At 36.4% G+C, this 13,455-nt stretch overlaps 2 long non-coding RNA genes across 2 annotated transcripts; both read left to right on the top strand.

Moving 5' to 3' along the window:
* Positions 1–2,071: 2,071 nt before the first annotated feature.
* On the top strand, positions 2,072–3,965 carry LOC140167359 (uncharacterized). Its single transcript, XR_011861048.1, has 3 exons — positions 2,072–2,261; positions 3,093–3,159; positions 3,883–3,965. It is a non-coding gene; the product is annotated as an uncharacterized lncRNA (long non-coding RNA).
* A 464-nt stretch (positions 3,966–4,429) lies between these two features.
* LOC140167360 (uncharacterized) lies at positions 4,430–10,732 on the top strand. The gene is made up of 4 exons (XR_011861049.1): positions 4,430–4,518; positions 8,627–8,690; positions 9,766–9,860; positions 10,458–10,732. It is a non-coding gene; the product is annotated as an uncharacterized lncRNA (long non-coding RNA).
* The last annotated feature ends 2,723 nt before the right edge of the window (positions 10,733–13,455 follow it).

The raw sequence follows: 13,455 nt of genomic DNA on the forward strand, positions 1-13,455 counted from the left end.
GATAAGCGCCTAACAACGGATAAGCTGGCTCTCTACAAACATGCTCAGTGAATAATACAATACATATACTATCAAAATATAACATAGTAATACATGATAATAAATATAAAATTTTTAATGTTTTTAATATAATATTATAAGAACATAATAATGTAATGATAATATAGTAATAATTTAATATAATAATATAATAACATAATGATAAAATAGTATAATAATAATATTTCTAATTCTCTTATAGTGATGGCAGAGTACATTTTAAATGTTTGTTGATACAATGGATGCATAATATAATGCATAGTAATGCATGATAAGAATCATAAGTATGATACATTAGATTTTACAAAATACATAAATGACCATTGATACAATGGATAATAATTTTAATGAGTCAATCTCTGCATACTTTACAGTGAGAGGGGCTATACATGATGACAGAGATTTTATTTTATAATTAGGTTGTTGAGCAAAATGAAAATGGGAGGGGAAAAAGATGATTGACGAGGACTCTGCTAAACGCGGGGCGTGGGGTGCAGAGACCTCGTTGACAGACAAATACACACATTATCCGATAAGAAGAAGAAGAAGAAGAAGAAGTGAGCGAGAGAGAGAAAGAAAGAGAAGAAAATAGGAAAGAGGGAGAGGAATGATAGAGATAGAGGAGAATAGTGAGGGTCATAGCTACTACTTAAATCAAGAGCAAGATGGAACAAGTGTCGAAGGCTTCTGGTGATTCTGATGAAACAGTAATAGAGCCTAATGTGAAGAAGCTCGGTGGGTACTATTGTAAGAGGGCAGACAATGGATGACAATTAAAGCACACAAAGGAACCAGAATAAGGCAAAATTAACAATCCAGTACAAGTACCGTAAGGCTTCGAGTATAGGCAGCGGCTACGCCGATTCATACTCACGGACCATAGATTTTTTCAACCTGCTTTTAAAAGCAACATGGGACACAGAGTGTCTGATGTTGAGTGGAATAGTGTTCCAGAGAAGTGGTCCTTTGGTTTTAGAAGTATTGCCAGCTAAAATAGTGTTAGTATGGATGATGAATGGCTCATTGGCATGTCTCGTGTTATAAGAATGAGCAGATACATCTACGTTAAAGAAATTGTCATGTAGAAGATCTGGAGGGAGAAGACCATTATGAAACTGATACATAAAAGAGCCAAGTTGAAGTTTGTATATATCATAGAGTATGAGCAAGCCATAGGGAGTAGGTGCAAGTTCTAATAACTCTCTTTTGAAGAAGAAATAGCGAATGTAAGTTGGTGTTGTTGGGGTCAGCCCACACAAGAGCACCGTAAGACAGGTATGGAAGAACAAGAGAGTTTTCCTTAAGGGAACTGGAATGAGCGTTTTGAGCGTTTCGACAGTATTTTTTTGGGACATGAGCACATCAGACATATCGAATTGCATTCTGAATACGAAGAATGTCTTTCTGATATCAAATAATTTTCATTTTATGAAATTTACGATATAATACAAATGTTATGACAAATTAATCAAATTTGATATTTTTCACATTTTTGAGATATAACAGTCCTCGAAGTAAATTTTATAAATTTAATGATATATTCTTAAAGTTTATGTAGCTGGGAGGAAAAGCCGCCGCTCAATTGAAAATTGTTGACCTTTTATATTGAAGATATGGATTTTTTCCCAAAAAGACCTAATTTTTTTTGTGTGTTTTGGGGAAAAAATCCATATCTTCAATACGAAAGGTCAAAATTTTCAATTGATCGTCGGCTTTTCATCCCACCTACATACACTTCAAATATAAATCATCAGATTTACAAAGTTTACATCGAGTACTGTTAAATATCAAAAATGTCAATTTTTAATGATTTGCCATAAAATGTGTATTACATTGCGAATTTCAAAAAATCAAAATTATTTGATATCAGAAGGACATTCTTCGTATTCAAAATGCAATTCGATATGTCTGATGTGCTCTAATGTCCCACAATAAATACTGCCCAAACGTTCATACCCTTCCCTTAAAGAACAAACTCCTAATTTTCTTCATCGCATACAGTTAACCTGTACAATCATCGCATTGGCGCTTCATTACCTCTATCTCGCTGTATTCGGATGGATGCTGGTGGAAGGTCTAGATCTGTTTTACAAGATTGTCAAAGTTTATGGCTCCGAACAGAACCGATTGCCAATATACTTTGGAATCGGATGGGGAATTCCCATTCCCATCGTAATCATCAGTGCTGGGATACGGTTCAACTCGTATACGGCGATTAACAGGTATATGTTGAAATTCACATGAGCATTCATCAGACTGAATATTTTGCATATGATTCGTTGTTTGCCGATTCATTATTTTTCTTATTGCGTTTTTGTTGAGCTAAAACATGTAGAATGAAAGCCATATCAGTGGTTACTAATAGGTAATTATAATAGGTCTCAAAAATTTTTTCAGAAACCACCAGAAAAATTAAAGCGTGGATTATTATTATTATGCAGTCCAAGTGAAGTAAGTGCTCATACTCTTGAGAAAGCAATGTCCATCCATATCTGCTCACGTAAGGAAAGCAACTAATTTAAACTGTTGAGATTTGGTAGTTCACGTCATCTTGCGAATGGTAGTGAGCTTTGGCAAAAATGGCATGATCATTTCATAGCGAGTGTGTAGAAAACTTCAAATACCACTGATATACTTTTGTAGGTCTTGTGGTTCTTGAGTAATGTTGTAAAGAGGGCTGGAACAACAACACTTTTTTAAAACGTACATATCTCATATACAACAATAAATCAAGCAAGTTTGTATGAATTGTAGAATGAACTTTTGCAAAACGTCGAAGTGTTATTTTTCAATAATAATTGATTTAGACATTGAAAATTGGTATTTTGGCTGCTTCGACCAACAATACCGCGTCTACCCTTATAGTCCGGTATCTACGATAAGTTAATGATGACCCCCACAGTACTCTACCAAACCAACTTTTTATTGCTTCCTTTTATGGTCCTATGACACATTCAAAATGTTAACAAAAATAATTCTCATCATTAACTTCCTGTAGATACCGGACTATTACATATGAAAAGTGACAAAGCGTGTTTTATTCCTCGTTTCAGTTGTTGGTTAAATATGACTAATGGAGTTATATGGGCTTTTGCCGGACCGGCGTGTATTGTTATTCTGGTGAATGAAAATATTAATTCTTCTCTTTACTTTCTTGTTTCCTCCTTATTTCTTTAAAAAATTCAATCAAGCTATTTTGCATTTGTGCCAAATTGTAAGCTTCAGGACCCAGACATGACTTTTGATTTTTCAAAATGTAATTTTTTTTCAATATGAAATTGTGATATTTCCCTACGTACATGTATTTTGTCCGATTTGTCCTTATATCTTTTTTGAAACTATACTTCGCTTCGGTAGGCTTAACTATTTACTATGTCTTATCAACATTTAATACACGAGGCGTTAAGATGCAAAATTTTCATTTTTATTTTACATATAAATGCAATTTTGTATACAATTATAAAAGCTCTGTATTATATAATTTTGGAAAAACGTAATTTCAACGCTTTGTAAAAGTAAAATATTGTATTTATTGTATTTTTTACTATGTAAAATGGTTTCATAATTTTTGAATGTCGTTCATTTTTTTTTTATTTTTTCATGATAATGTTCTTTTTCCTATCACTTAATTAAGAAACAGCCGTAGTAATTCTCTTCAATAAACTGTAGATTACATGTTTTGTACGAATCACACTTATCTTTACGAATCCACACTTAACTGTAGATTCGTACAGAAAAATGTTGATTAGTAGAAAATAATCTACAGTTTATTGAATAGACTGACATGACAGCAATGGTTTAATATTCAGGAATCAACAGTTTCTTGTGTATTCTTCTTAACAGATCAATTCAGTGCTACTTGTTATCATTGGACGTATTATTTACCGTTCTTCAGTCGCAGTCAACACTATGGATAATGCAACAGGATTAAGGTACTATTTTTGTCTATCTGTAGCTGTATTATTAATAAATATTATAATAATTATTGGTGTTATTATTATTAGTAGTAGTACTATTATTTTATATTATTATTTACTACATTGGTATTGAAATTCATCTGCTTTCAGAGCATCATTAAGAGGGGTGTTGATCTTGACACCGCTTCTTGGTAGTACTTGGATATTTGGATTGTTGGCAATAGGCGATGCTGCCGTTATTTTTCAGTATCTTTTCGTTATCTTCAGCTCTCTGCAAGGGTTCTTTATTTTCATGATATATTGTCTTTTTAATCATGAGGTAAGGAAACACTTCCATCAAATTTTACATAATAATCACACACAATAAAGCATGCCTGCATAACCAACTCCACGTACACCTCCGCACACAAACCATGATTGTTTGACTAATATTCCTCCATATTGTTTGTTAATTCTCATAAACACTGCATTCAAGGTTCAGTCAGTTGTGAAAAAAGCATTTGCTCGAATTGAATTGGCAGACGACGAAACGAATACTGGAATGCCAATAAAGATGGAATCGGTAAATATCATTACAGTATACAAAATCGTTATTGATTTCATATGGTGTTTGACTTACTTGACTTAAAGCCGTCCTCCTGAGGTAGGTCTCGGAGATGGCTTCCCAACTAGTTTGAGTCTCCACAGCTGTCTGTTGGTGGCCAGATGTCCTGCCGCTGCAATTGATGGTATTCCTGTCTCTGAACAGAAGTGCTTGATATCCTCGAGCCACTTTTTTCCCGGTCTTCCTCTGGGTCTGTTGCCTTCTATGTGACCTTCAAGCAGGATTTTTGGATATCGGGTGTTGTTCATTCTTTTCACATGACCAAAATATTTGAGTTTTTTGGTCATGATAGTTGTAGTCAGTTCTTTGTAGTAATGTAGTCGCTCCCTGATGCTAGTATTTCGGATTCTGTCTCTACGTGTGACTCCTAATATTTTCCTCAAGCACGCCATTTCAAATACTTGCAGTCTCTGTTCATCTGATTTCTTGAGTGTCCAGGTTTCGGCACTATATTTGATGATGGATAGGACCAGTACTCGGTATAATTCAAGTTTGGTTGAATATTTGATGTCTCTCGACTTCCAAATGGGGTTCAGCTTCTGCATGGATCCCATAGCAAGACCAATCCTACGTTTGATATCGTTTTCATTGCTGGGGTTTCTGATATTACCCTCCCAGGTATACGAAATCCTCCACCTGCTTGAGGGGTTCCCCGCCAATCAGAATATCAAGTTTCACTTTTTCTCTGTTGATGACCTGGACTTATGGTGTTTATATTAATGCAATATCAGTTATTTTAATTATGAAAGGAACTATAGAGGGAATCATTAAAAAAATTCAGATGTTTGCATTCTTGTAAGAAGTATACGCTTATTGCAGGGTTTCAGTATGTACCAACATTACGTACTCCCACTAAGGATAGCGTTTGACATTTAAGTCGCTGTTGGACGCTCTTTATAGAAACTTACATCAATACGCGATGGAATGGAGCTATACATTTTTTTTAAATTCTTTTACGTTGATACAAATCCAAATTTGATGTTACTTTCCTCAATGACAGTTTTTTATTAACACTTAGCACTGTCTTAAATTTAATGACCAATTACCGCCCAACAATGCCCCTCTTCCTGTTGAGCTGTCGTTGATGGCGCTGTTTTTGTCAAGGACCTGGTCATAATACGGAAGGGAAGAAAGTAGCTCCCGTCGTCTCTGTCCGTGTGTTTTAGCACCCTATTTCTTAGGGTTCCTTGATCTGTTTAATCTTTCTGTTATGTTTCATCTGTCTTTGATTTGTGAAAATCCCCATCCAACTACATATACATGAATTTTATTGCAGATTTGATTTTCAGTCGGAGCTCGGAAATATTGATTTTGAGATATAGCCAAACAAAGGAAATATTTCCTTTTGTTTCCTCTTGTTTTGGAAACTTTTTAATTGCTCATATCTTTGAAACTGGTTGTTCAGTTTTAATGGATTTTCTGCAAAATGCAGCGTTGTAAATGCTTTTCACTATCCTATAAGAAACTGAAAATTTAATATTTCCGAGTTCCGAGTGATTTTGCTTTATCGCATCACATTAAAGCTCTGATGAATGCTCCACAATGAACATAAGCCTTATTTGCTTCGCTCAGTTCGCTCAGAAACGAGTCGATATTTCTCCTACGTAAGACTTGTCAAAATTGAGGCAGGGTATCCCGTAAACACACCTCGACGTTTGCATAATATCCCATGAATCTTTTGGATCGAACAAAACATATCGACGCGTCGTTGCATATCGTTGCATATCGTTGCATATCGTTACATATCGTTGCCGTGCTTACAGAAGATTATCCTCTAGCGGTGGAAAGACAAAGCAGTGGGAAACACCCTTCTTTATAAATAAGGACTATCATCCCTCTGGATTGATACCGTGTCTTGCTCTGCGAGTTACTTTTGCTTTGCATTTCTTTAATGGCCATAAAACTTCCAAGCCATATGACCCTAGACTAATTCCAATCAGCCGTCTGTACTGTGTATGCTTCGTAGTGACGACTGATTATCTTACAGGCCATATCATGACGGACTTCTGAAAAATATTCAATGCGACTTTGGTTGTGCGCCGTAGCGCGACTGACTAGCGGCGCCCGTGTACCGCGTCGCTGTACCGCGCCGCTGTGACAAAATCGCGCTCGGAACTTCTAAAAACAACAAACTCGGTCAAAAGGTCAATTTGGACACAACTGCGCATGCTCTATGCCACAGGAATCCTGTTGCAAAATCCGTCACTTTTTTCCACGTAGTTTTCTCAGTCGTCAATCCAGACGGTTGACGACTGAGGGCAGCAGTCTACATATGACCCTAATAATATGCGTTTATGCTGCGATGGGTGGTGTGAACTGATATACAGGTATTATTAATCAGCATACGTCTTTTTGCGGTAAATAAATTTATTTATTTGACGATTAATATTTTGAGGAATTTATTTGTCATCTTCGGTTTCACACGTGAATTTGATATTGCAAGTCTGATAAATTATATTGATGCACGAACAAACATACATTAATGCATCCTGGGAATGCATCCAAAGTTGGCCACATTATAAACAAAAAAGTTTGATCCGCTGAAGTTTTGTGAATATCACGGCCAAATTGCACTCATTTACCAAACCTAGACTCGGTCTTCTCAAGCTAAAGCAGGCGGTGATGGAAGCGATATCGCCAATTTTGAGGTCACCATTGGATTAACACATAAACATGAAATCTTCACAAACAATTCTAAATTTGTTATGTGGTGTCGAAGCAAAATTATCTTACTCTAAAACCGTCGGGGTTCTACAAAGTACCCCACTACAAGTATGGTAATTTTCCATTTGTAATTGCTAACCGTGTATTTTGAATGGGGCTGTCAGCCTTGTATCTTCGCCAGCCTCGTACGTCACGTGTTGCGCTTCCTATGCCGCCTGAGCTAAAGAACGTCATTGGTGTAGACAGGGGGAATCGGTTGGGGAGGGAGTTGCCCACAGAAATTTTCAGTGGTGAAAATGGGGACGGCAAAGAGTAAAGTATCATTAAAATGACTAAAATGGGCTTTACCACCTAAAAAACTGACTACGCTGATGAAGAACGTGTATAAATAACTCCTACTATAGGATCATACATGGGACGGAACGTTTAAGTTAAAGGTGGGTAACCTGATTGACAACCTCATCCCCCCACTTTACCCCCATCAAAACTGTCGAATTAGTCTCAACTGTGGGATACCACATTTGAGACTAACCAGACAGTTTTTTGATGATATCTTCAAAAATACACCGAGTTAGAACTTCTAATTTCAATAAGGTACTGAGAAAAATAGGGTCTTTTACTTGAAATCAATATATTACATGATCATGATGATTGTCATTAATAAAACACTGTAGACTACCAATATCACGCTATATAAATATCAGTAATTCCATAAGGAATTAGTCACGTTTACAAAAAAACATTTACATGTTCTTTTTGCATGAGTGCATGAGAGGGAAGAAATTTTATGTATACGAAAGTTTTTAAAATTTGATTTTCAAAATATATCAGGTCACCTTCCTTTAGAGGGATGTCATTTGCTTCGTCGGGGGGGGGGGGCAATAAATATGTCGGTGACTGGAGTCATTTTTATGACCCCCATATCGCGGGTTAAATTGTTTACGAACCACCCTATCTCGGGTCGAAAATTTTTATGACCCCTGCCCCCCTTTCGTATACACAGACTGATGACAAATTATCGATTGCCGGAACTAAGGCGTGGAGCGCGAGAAAACTTTAATGTGAAGAAAGTGCGTGGAGTACATTAAAATTCTGATCGTAAGTATAAAGAAGGCGCGCGGAGCGCAAGGAAATTTTGGATCACCAGCCCGTAATAATTCTATAACCCCTATTTTGGGTGTAAAAATTGTAACCCCCTATTTTGGGTTTAAAATTCTATGCCCCCCCCCGTATATTCATGACACCCCCCTTCCGAAAAAAATGACAACCCCATTAAAAACACACTCAACCAAATTTCATCCATGATGTTATGAAAAAACCGTAATACATGTATGTCATTTTGCATTCTAGACACATTTATTCATTATATGAGGATATTTTTCCATTATCTTATTTTATTTAGAACAAGGAAACTACATTAACACGTGTGGCCAATGATGAAATGGAAAGGCGAGCTGCTCAATTTTGTAAGTTGATACTTCAGCGATTCCATTGGTAGATTGTGAGCACTAGCAAAACATATTAAAGAATATTCTATAAAAATGCTTTTTAAAGAGCACTTTAAGGTTAGCAACTACAGAAAGCCAAATAATTAAACAACGGCAGATATGTTAGAATTGGAACAAAAAGCCAATAGCTGCATCTTTTAGCTCGAATTTAAGACCTCTTTTGTTGAAATCGATTAAGAAATAAAGACACGACGATCAAAAAAACCAAGGAAGATTCAAATTTAAAAGTTGCAGTTAGCCACATTGCATGCCCTATTGATTTGTACACAAAGCGTTTGCGAAGAGAACTAGCGCCGTGCTTTCATTGATTAGCACGAAAAACTAGCGTCGTGCTTTCATTGATTAGAACACAAAAGTGCAACTTTTTATTTCATATCTTCATTAGGTTTTGGATCACCGTTTCTTTAATTCTCAACCAATTTCAACAAATAAAGTCATAAATCAGAGCTAAAGAGTACGGGCATCGGCTGTTTGTTTAATATTGCCATATTTGTCTTTATTTAGGATATACGGGGCGAACACAACTGCTACCTTAATTATTTTGCTTACTGTATTTTAAACTGTTGCGATTTGGTAGTTCACAGCATCTTGCAAATGGTAGTGAGCTTTAGCAAAAATTGCATTGATCATTTCAAAGCGAGTGTGTAGAAGAATTCAAATATCACAGATATACTTTTGTAGGACCTGTGGTTCTTGAGTTATGTAGTTATTAGGGCTGAAACAACAACACTTTTGTAAAGCGTATAACTCATTAACAACAATAAATTTAACACATTTTCAAAGTATATGACTTGTAGAATGAACTTTTGCAAAACATCAAAGTATAATTTTTCAATAATATATTGATTTAGATAATAAATATCGATTTTTTGGTTGCTTCGACCAACAATACCTCGTCTTTTCTCAAGGACGTTACTTACAAATGGCATTAATTATACAGCAAATTACATTCATTTCTTTCATTGATTTCAAACAAATGAACTGCAAAGTGCTATTCATTTTATTGAGAAGGCTGATATTTTGATGCATACAGCTCAAACCGTTAACGAGGATGGAAAGTTACCTGGTACTAGCCACGTGAGTGAAGACAAACCTAGCACACCACTACACAACGATCAACTAGAAACGGTAGGTGAAAAAAAATATACCATTTTGACAAACAATTTGCCAAATAAAGCGCACATCATGTCAAAAGACTTATTCAAACTACGAAGAGGGGGTTGTCTCAGCCACCCCTCTTATTTTCTATTATAAATTTCATACGCTATTGGGTCTCCGCTATCCATTGATATCAATATAAACATTCCCACATAATATCGCTATGAGCCTATGACATCATTATTTGAACGCGCACTCGCAAAATTGGGAAAGTCTGGCTATGTATAAAAGTATAATATTATGCAACATTGATTTTCGAGTAAAAATTCTACGAACATGCTTTTTTTAAATCTTAAATAGCAATTTCAACCAAACTTAGCAAAAAGTTCCAAATATCTTGTAATTGTATAAAATCAAACTGAAACTCGTGTTTTTTTCTGTAAAAGCCAGTGGGAGGTGGTCTCATCCCCACTCGGTGGTCATTTGTTACCTTGGGTATGGTTTTGGAGTAAACTGTTTATGAACAAAATAAAAATGAGCACAAAGGATGGATCTGCGATTAGCACTTCGTATTGGGGGTAAACACGTACAACATTACTATTACTCTTATTATATTTTATCTTATAGATTCATTTGGATACCAAGATGCCCGAAGTGGAATAGTATAGCGGGTACATAGAGGGATTGATTGAGCCTTTCTCCGGGGCCTTTCTACCGGTTGGACGCATATGAGGAACCAATGTCATGAAACGTTATTGATACACTTTTAAACAGTGCTACACCTTTTCTGTTCGGGAATCGTTCAATCGAAGGAAATCAATATTCCAAAGGTCTTTCCGACTACGAAAAGCAAAATGACAAAGCTATTGAGTACAAAATAGTGGTATGTTACAAGAACCTTTTAAATACACGGCTCCAAAAATGTAAGCCCCTTCTTACCATATTTGGTTCCCCGCATGTACCAAACAGGTATTGTGAGTGCCCAATTGGGTGGATTAAACCCGCTTAAAATTCGATGTTAGATTCTTTTGTGTTGTAAACTGTCCTCATTCTTTTGTCTACGTGTAACACGGGTGATAGAATGCAGTTTAAAATACCCTTCAAGGCCGCATCATTTCACATTTTAGGTGAGCTAGCGTCGCGGCTATGGCTGCCGTTGAGGAGTAGGAATGCGTGAAATTGGATTCGTCTATAAATGACAGTGCTACACGACTTGTGGTCGGGATTCGTTAAATTCGCTAGACGATTCGTAAACGATGAGCTAAGGTCATGAATAGAGAGTAGGGTCCACGTTTCAAGTTTTTTCATGTAGTATCTTCACCTAAATGACAGTGCTACACTGCTACACTCTTTGTGGTCGTGATTTGTTAAAGGATTGTCAACCAATATTCAAAGGGTGCTTTTCGACCAGGAAAAGCAAAAAAAAAAGTAAAAATACTGGCTTGTTCAAGAATCTTTGTATATATGTATATAGTACAGGCCTGGCAAAGCTCTGTGCCGCCGAGAGCCATTACGGGCCCGGGGTAAAATCCGGGGGGGCATTCCCATATATTGACATACGTCATGTGCCCATGAAAAGACCCCGGTATTTTGGCAAATCCTACACCAAATGACCTCGTTTTTTCAGCAGCCTACACTGAATGACCCCTTGTTAACAATTAGTTCTCAAAATTGAAATTTCAACGCGCTACGCTCGAATTTACAGCAAAATGATCAAGTTTTGTCTATTTTGCTTTTCGGAAGTACCTACTTTCACTCCCATATTGAACTTTTGGAACAAACTTCAACTTGCTAATACCGGAGGAAATTTTAATCCCTGTACGTGGAGCTCGTGGTGGGATAGAAAACACACAACATTAATCCAGCAGCTCACAAAACAAATCTCGAATCATTAACATTATCTTAAAACTTACCTAATTTTTAGAAGCAAAAATTATATTATAGTAAATTAACACAGTTAACTTATTTAAGGTATATAATTTAAAGGCAGATGAGTAAATAAAATTTTAAAGGGTTATGTGACATGTTTATCCAGCTTTTCCAATGCGTTTGCATAATACGTATTATAAAAGTACTTTTATTGTTTAATTATTGTCAAATCGGGCTTTCTTTTATTCAATTTTGATTTGTTTATATGTGTAAATTATTGGAAAATAATGGTCATAAACCAACAAGAAGAGAACACCACTATTCATGCAGGAAACCAAGCAATTGAGGTTATCAAACAGTTCAACTTCCTTGGATCCATGATTTCAAACCAAGGCGGATGCTCTACTGAGATCAGACGTCGCATAGCAATGGCAAAAACATCAATGTGCACCATGCACAAGTTATGGAAGGATAGAAGCATCGGCAAGTCAACAAAGATTAGACTTGTCTCCTCTTTGATTTTCCCAATCGCAACATATGCGTGTGAAACATGGGTGATCAATGCAGCAGATCAAAGAAGGATTGAAGTGTTTGAGATGTGGACAGATGGAATTGTTTCGTTAACCAAAATGTCAATTTACAGCTGTTACACCAAAGCACAAGATCGACATGAGTGGAGGAACTTCATCAGAAAGGTCACGAATACTCAGATATGAGTAGATCGACGACGACGACGACGTAAATTATTGGAAAATTTATGTAAGCTCCTGAATTTGAAAACAGCGACAAATATTAAGCATAAATTAAGGCATATGATTCATCCCATATTCTAACGATTCGGAGGTTTTGTTAAAATTTTGACAGAGCCACTTAAATGTTCAGATTGTGTTTTATAATAATAATTGCACAGGATAAGAAAAAATCGATGACATACCGAGACAACAGTTACAACTACAATATCTGCTAACTGTTACTTTTATTTTATACATAATACAATTGTTTTAAACGCATCTCTAAAATCCCTGTTAAATATTGTATAAATAACGGGATTAAATATGCAATTCATCCAACCCAACCATCGAAGTGCATGAAAGGTAGTTGGGGTCATTGCACACGATGTGCATAAACCTTGTGACGGTATGTATATGAAGAAAGGTAACCAACATAAGATAAAACATCCTAAAACAACCAGCAAAACAGTGAGAGTTTTCTTTTCCCCAGCAAGAGATATAGTATTCCGCCCGTCTACAGCATGTGCTAAATCAGAACTTCCTGCTCCTGCTGAAACTCCTGGTTCGACTCTTATCACAACTCTGGGAAAATTCGGGACAGGGAGAGTATTTTTTACCCCAACAGCGGATACAATATTCCGTCCTTCTACAGCATTTGGTAAATCAGAATTCTCTGCTTCTGCTGATACTCCCGAATCGACTCTTGCAACAGCTGTTGGGAATTTCTGAACAGGTAGAGTTTTCTTTACTTCAGGAAGGGATATGGTATTCCGTCCTTCTACAACATTTGTTAAATCAGAACTTCCTGCTCCTGCTGATACGCCCGATTCAAATCTTACTACATTCCTCGGAAAATTCTCGGCAGAAACTCTTGACGAGTTTATAGACGCTTCTTGCGCGTATGAAATATTTGTGCTTGATATCACCGATTTGAGCAGTTCATTGGTCACACTCGGTGCAATTCTTCTTTGCTTTGAACAGTCACAAACCTCAAAACTTTTTGGTAGAATAAGATGGTAGTAATG

The sequence above is a fragment of the Amphiura filiformis genome, chromosome 13 (genome assembly GCF_039555335.1).
Source record: "Amphiura filiformis chromosome 13, Afil_fr2py, whole genome shotgun sequence".
In the NCBI taxonomy this organism is placed as follows: domain Eukaryota; kingdom Metazoa; phylum Echinodermata; class Ophiuroidea; order Amphilepidida; family Amphiuridae; genus Amphiura; species Amphiura filiformis.